This window comes from Pleurodeles waltl, chromosome 6 (genome assembly GCF_031143425.1).
Source record: "Pleurodeles waltl isolate 20211129_DDA chromosome 6, aPleWal1.hap1.20221129, whole genome shotgun sequence".
NCBI classification, from domain to species: Eukaryota; Metazoa; Chordata; class Amphibia; order Caudata; family Salamandridae; genus Pleurodeles; species Pleurodeles waltl.
Window position 1 is genome coordinate 263,768,906 of NC_090445.1, and position 7,568 is coordinate 263,776,473.

Sequence of the window (7,568 nt, forward strand, 5' to 3'; positions counted from 1 at the left end):
TTCTATACTAGTAACTTTAGAACAACTTACAAAACAATATCTACAAATTGAGCATCACTTACAGGAACGAAGGGCTGATAAGAAAAGGGACAACCTTTACAGATTTATGGGGTAAAGATTAAAATTCCTGAATCTACAGAGGAACTAATGCAACTAGGAGAAATCGGAGGCCCCCTATCATGGTAAGCATGCAAGAGAAGAAAAGATCAGGGGCTTTGAATATACTGTAGAATTGGGTTGCACTGGGCTTGTTGTTGTGCTTGATTGTTACCTTTTTTTAAACTGCTTCTTTGTCACTTGTAATATTTGCTTTGTAGAGAAATAATTTTTGCCTTGTGTTTTTAACTCTCTTAGGTACCGTCTTTGTCAATTGACTCCTTTCCTTCGAAGTTTTTTGGGGGACCATTGCCTCTCATCTCTTTTCTGTCCTTTAATAACTCTGGAGGACAGATTGCAGAGGAAGTCCGCCCATACCATCCCAAATTCAAATGCTAGGGTAAAGTTAGAGCCATGCAACCTTCTATTAAATCTGGGATACAGTTATGGATAGTAAGAGTACATTTGCCATGTAGGAAAACACCATCAAGTTATTATAATTCACACACCTCCATACACAATGTAATTAACTTGGTAGCCACACTAATTAACTACAACATGTGCCTTCTTCATCCACTGCCTCTTACTTTTTATACTATGTCAGTTATACCATCTAAAATAAAAATATTTACAATATTAGCTATGATACTGCAAATCATATTGTCTGAGGGAACACAGTGCATTGTAGAGTGGAGAGTTATAGTTAAGGGAGTGTGGCTACAGAGTTGACTACACTGTGTATGGAGGTGCGCAAGTTATAATAACTTGAAGGTTGTTGTATAGTTACCATAAAAGAGAGGACTGCTTAATAGGAGGACAGAACTTCAGGATGTAGGGACTGAGTCTGCCTACACCATCAGGAAATGTTTGCCCAGTTCCTAGCTAGCTCACAGTGCCTCACCTGAACCCCTAACCTTCACAGGGTAACATGATTTTGGCAACCTCAAACATGACCACTCTGATTCCCAAGAAAATCATGCAAACACATCTTAGTCTTTCGATGATAGCTCATGCATGCTCAGGGTAGACACAAAAAAATACAAATAAAGGCTTTCAAACATTTATTGAAATACTCGTATTTTTGCATAGAGAGAATGAGCTGTGATTATTAGGCAGATAAAACAAAGCATTGTAACCAGCATTACCAACATGGTGAACTGAATAAATAATACAACCATGGCAATCTTTGTTACATATATTTCTACCTATCACTACACACGTTCTGATGGCATAGTGGGTGTACCCTGTGCCTAGAAAGATAGCCTGAACCCTCTCCCATTCATGGATAGTTGAGCCACAGAGCCAGTAAAGCTGGCAGTCCTTCTCTACCAGATGAAAGATCAGCATCAGCAGAGTTACATAACAAACACAGGATTCATTCCAGGCCAATCACTGCTAGAGTGTTCCTCTGTCCTGTGTAGAGCAGTGCACCATTTATATGATCAACACCACACAGTGTTAGAAGCGTGGATCTGTGGCGATGATATGTCTAGGTGTCAGGAGCTGTCTCCAAATGGACAATGCAAGCACTAGAATACCTTGTTTTATGTTCCTAGCCTTGAACGGAGTGTACAGATTATATGGTGAGAAAAGCTTACTGAAAAAAAGCAACATGTACAACGTACCCTCTGAAAATATTGCGCAAGCATAACACATGTAAAATATGATTGCTAAAAACAGTTAGCCTAAACTATGTAAAATGTGAAACTAATATGGAGAACTAAAGTGGGCCCAAGAATGCCTCATAAAAGCCTCCCGTTGGCTGTGGGAAACAAAAACTTCATATCAAATACTAACTAAGCATTTAATAAAAACATTTACTATATCAACTAGAGCAGACAAAAGCCACATAAAAATGGCAATTAAAATATACTATTTAAAATAATTTAATAAAAACAAGGGCCAAAAGAAAAATCAAAGGAGACTTCCAAGATGTTTTCCGTGCTCTTAGTGTCAATGGGATCCAGAATGGAACCTGCATCTGCAAACAAAAGAACCACAATGGCCCCTAAAATCAAGTTGAAGGAACAAACATGGTCATCACCCTCAGCCAATGCCGAAGGTGTGGCCTCCTGTTTTGTGCCCCGCTTAGAAGAGCCAGGATCTAGGAATCCAGGAGCCATAGCATCTCTTTCCAATTAAAAGAATTGCTCACAGAGAGCATCCTGTTTCAATGGCAGTTTCATGGGACAAAAAACAAAAATGAGTCCTCAACCGGCTTATCTTCAGATCCAGGTCCACAGATTGTACTAATTGCATTGCAAGACAAATGTTGAGTGCACAATCAAAAGGGCACCAAAGACAGCAGAACACAGGCTTCACACAGTATAACCACACTGGAAAGGAACCAGTTTTCGGTCAGCTCTTCAAACAAAGGAACTCCAAGTGCTGTATCATGTGGTCACAACACAGCTGGACATGCTAGTTCCATCACCTTTGGCATCAAGGTGGGAAATTCGTTGTGGAGCAGCAAAAATAGGAACCAAAATACCACAAATCAGGAATAACACAAGTGGTATGCCTCCACTTACAGAGAATATATAAAGGATGGTATCACTGAAAAATTAGTCTGGAACATGCTAACATAGCAAGAACCAACAGCCTTAAAATAATGCACCCATGGTTTCGGAAGCATCAAATATGTGATGCACAAATTCACCAAAATGGTGAGGGAAATTTGTGCACAGTAGCGATTGTATTTCAGAGGAAGACCTTGTAACTTGTAGTTCAAAAGTTTAATGGGGAGATATAAGTGCCACATCCTTCTGGAACATGTTCAGATGGTCAAGCTTAACCTTAAAAGTTAGAATGAAAGGCCACAGGCTAACTTTTCTAATTGTGTGCATGGGTGGCAAGAGCATGTTATTACTTGTCACTATCTGGGAGACCAAAACCACATATGGTACGCCTGCTCTCACCCCACAACAACCTCGATCGTTCAACATCAAATAACTTCCACTTAAAAGTAATTGAAACACTGGACAAATCATGGAAACTGGTAATCCCTTCAAGTATCACACCAAAATGGCTATTGAAGCATTACATGCTCCATGCATTGTCCCTTGTTGACAAGTCAATAAGTGGCTGAGCACAATTTCACATTTGTTTCCGCTAAGAAACACTTCTTTCTCCCCACTCACATATTTGTACTCAAAGAGCAAGGGCCACAACTCATGGATGAAACTCTCCCCCAAAAGCTTCCTATCTGCTTACTGGCAAATATTCAAACATGATGTGAATTGAAACATTGAAATTGGCAAAGAGATCACCTCATGAATTAACCATACTGCTGATGGTGTCCCAGCTACCCTAAAAGGCAACATTTCAAATCATTTTATATTTAACATTGTATATGTAGCATCTTTCTACAACATTAATTATTGCCTGCATGTTAAAATATAAGGTGAAAGCAATTATGTGCCTGTTAAAAGTTAAGGTGAAAGCAATTATGTTGTGTTCAGGTGCTTCACTTGTATTTTCTAGCTCAACTGCATAATCGATCTAAGCTGACTTTGCCCTAGGTGTAAGAAAGACATGTCATTATGTATGATATCAATCAGAGATGACACAATGTTATTAAAATGTAAATACAAGTTGACAACATATTCATTCCATTATTGACAACAGCCAGTTCTTTTTCCATAGTAGCCTGAACAATTTGCCTTAAAACAGCAGCATCTTCCGTCTGAGAAAGCTTACAAATTTCGTTATAGACAGCATAAATGAATCTTTTATAATGTGGTGATCTAGGATCTAACAAGAAATCTTAATAATCCATGTCATCAGAAAAAAGAAAAACGCTCTTTTACTGCAAGCCAAATAGAATGTTGTAACCATTGCTGGCATACCTTTCCTATGTTACAGGTAGTAACCACTACTGAGTGTTGGGACTGGCTATAAAAAAGGTCTGGTTTGCTTGCTTTAAAACTCTTTGAGGAGTTTAGAAAACATGCATTGCAACCATTTGTGTCTATTGGCTCCACTAACCACCCGTTTGGACCTGAACGTTTAGGGTTTTATGCAACATTCTGTTCAACACTATTGAGCTGTTCTTCTGTGTAATTTAGAAGGTGCTGCCAATTATAAAAATGTGAAATAGAGGGAATGCTAGGCAAAATAATTTCTTTAATTTTAGATAGACCCAAGCAAGTAGTTTACTGCCCTGTTTAGTTCAGGAAAATCATCTGCTTTGGAATCAAACAGGCTCTAAATAAGGCATCTCTGCCCTACACTTGCCAGTGAGTTGTTCTCCAAAATGGTTTTAAATCAATTATTTCCATTCAATAGTCATAACCTTTTAGTGCCAGTTGGGAAATGAGTTAATCAGAATGAATTAATTTTGTCTGGTTCAGCATATTTTCTTTGCTTGTGAAGGGGTAAGTTTACAATAACAAGATGTTGGATCTTAGGTATTATGACCAGAAAAATATGCAAACTTGTCCACATATGTTTTGGAGCCACAGGTGGAGTTGGTCAATGCTCCCGATATGTATAATTGAAAACTGTAAGTTAGGCATAGTGATGGTAACAGAACATTTCAACATAAGTAGCAAAATTAATGTCCAAGTCCTCACTTTCAAATACTGTATAATATTCAAACTCAGAGAGCATAGATGTTACCAGTCTCAACATGGCATTCATTGGAAATAAAATCTGGGATAATCACAGTATCCATGGCTGCCTTGAATACATAAGGCTCTGTGGACTTTCTGTACGACCGAATATCTCGTATGGGACCTTATCCCAAACAATTCCATCAGGGACTGGAAAACCACAAGGAACAGGTTTTGTTGCACCTTATGTGAAGACGAATGAGGTTTTAACACCTCAGCTACCAGTTCTAGAGGAGAGCATTCTGGGAGTTAATGTCCATTTATGAGCAAGAAGAAAACAATCACAAATTCAATCCAAATGAATGGGAAAATAAATTAAATGGTATTCCAAATGTAATAGCATAGAGGAATCAGATAAGTGTGTTTCAACAAGTGAAGAACATCACATACCACCATGTAGTGAAATACTTGAGGACTCAGAGAAAAAGTCGTCAACATCGACAAAATAACCAGAGGCAGTCTGCATAACAACAGAGCCCTCAATTGGTGAAAGACAACTGGTAGACACCTCCAAGGGTGATTCATTATAAGTGTCTCTGTTGTTTGGGGTAGCAATAGAAAACTGTTGACATACATCTGATGTATGCCCTGCATTTGCAGCGGTAACCTGAATCAACAAAAGTTTATTCTCGGCACTCCCCAGTTGAGGTGAAAACTATTGGTGTTTCTCAATACTTGTAGAAGTATTTCCTTTAGGGTAGTGACAGGAGTAAGAGTACTACCCAGGAGGCCTTGTTACCCACTGTGTGGAATGGGCCACATGATGCAATTTTACTTGATGTTTGAGACAAATCTTTTGACTTTACAACCAGCAAGTAGTGGCAAAATCACCTTTCTGGTACCTTGAATGCAGAAGACTGGCATTGGTGCCTGGTATGATGGGCCAAACTCCTTCTTCACTACAATCTTCCCTTGAACTGATCCCCAACTTTTGGAATTCAGCTGGAAGATGTTGGTTGCTCCTTCACTCGTTCAGTGGCAGAAGATTTTGAAAGTTCATTTGAGAAGTCTTGTAGTTTCTGTGAGACAGTGAAACGTTCATTTATGTCAAAAGGTGCATCTGCTGCCACTGTGCCAGGATTGTTAAGATCCAAAATATACATTTGGATGCCAAAGAGGACCCCGTAAGAGGAACAGCCATCCAACGATAGTCTTGCATGATTATTTAACGCTCTGTGGACTCTGTACAAGTCATGGCTTCAACTAAGACCTGGACCTAATAATCTAACTGTTAAAGGTTGCTTTAAGTCACGGTTCTTCCTGTCTACAAACGAATTTCCCTCAGAATGATATAGAGAGGGGGTAATGCACTGCAAATCCCAGGGTTCCATAGAATCCCTGTAAGGCTTAGATGCAAAAGTAGGGCCCAGATCTGAGTAGAATGCAGCTACTGCATATGTTCCCACAAAGACTTGAAAATCTTTAATAGCAGCTCAGTCATCAGTCAATCTCTTTAGCCACACCCATAGGAATCTAAAGCAAGAATTTACAGCAAGTAGAATAAATTGCAAAGCACCATCTGAATTTAGAGGTCCACAATGATCAAGATACACGCATTGAATCATTTCCTTTGAAACAAAGAGGGATGTTTGCTGTGGGGAAGCTATGGTGGAACTTTTACATTTTTGACTAATGTCACAGCTGAGGACTTATTATTTTGTCTGCTTGTACAGACCCTGCGACCAGTAGTTTTTCTATAGTAAAGAAACCTTGGCCACCACACATGCATGAACAGAGGTTACACCCTCATAAGCAGCTATTATTAATTCTAGCCTGCAGTGCTGGTTGGGTATTACATAATCAATCACTGATAGGAATATTTTGCTGAATAATGTTTTGGTAAGGGGATGCTGTTGAGCGAAGCAGTGACAGCAGCCATAATATCTTCAACCACTCTTGTATGTGAATGAGTAATCTCAGCTACAGTTGCAGTCTTAATTGTAGATTAGGCTGCTTCATTAGCCAACAAATTCCCTACAACGTGTATTCCAGCATTCTGGTGACTCAGTGTGTGTATCATTAGAGCCTGTGGCAAACAATCTTTAAGTTGTGCCACCTATCCCCAACACAATGTATGCTTAGAAGTGTCCTCTTTTGAGTCTCTGAATCCATTCAGGTGCCAATAATCTAAGTTTTCATTAAAAGACTGGACCCAAATTTGAATCAAATCACACACTATGAGTGTGGGGAATTCTGGATCCATATTTTTTAGTGCTGGAATTAAAGCTTTCAATTCAGCCAGTTGTATGGTATAATCCCCTAAGGACTGTGTAAATGTTTTTGTGTTAGGAAATGTCAATCTTTCATGACACCTTGTACTGCAGCACATTCTGTTGAGTATTGGTTTTTGGTGCCTAAAGCAGACTAGGCTGAACCATCAGTATACATAATGTAGATATACTGAACAGGAGCCAATATATCACTGGGCATGGGGTATTCTTATTCATATTGGAGACATTCTTGCGTTTCTAAAGTTCTTGAGTTTGTAAAGTAGGGGCAAAAATACAGTCAACATCAGTTGGTATCATGGAAGTGGCACAGTGTATCCATCTAGCATATAAGGCTTTCTCATTAGGAATACTGGCCTTTGTGACAGCCTCCTAGGAGTACCCACAATTATACATTTTCCCTGAGCCAAAGGCCTTTCCTTTATGAAAGCCATGTGAACTGCAGTCAGCATTTTTTCAGTGGATGCAAAAGGTATTCCAGCATTAGAATATAAATGTGATTTAAATGTGATGGGCACTGTGTCACTCTCATTAAATGTAACATACATGTAATCAGTGCAACCCACAATTATATGCATCACCATGTTTGTTTTATTAACACAAGTGTGCAGGGGCCAGATGTAGGAAACTT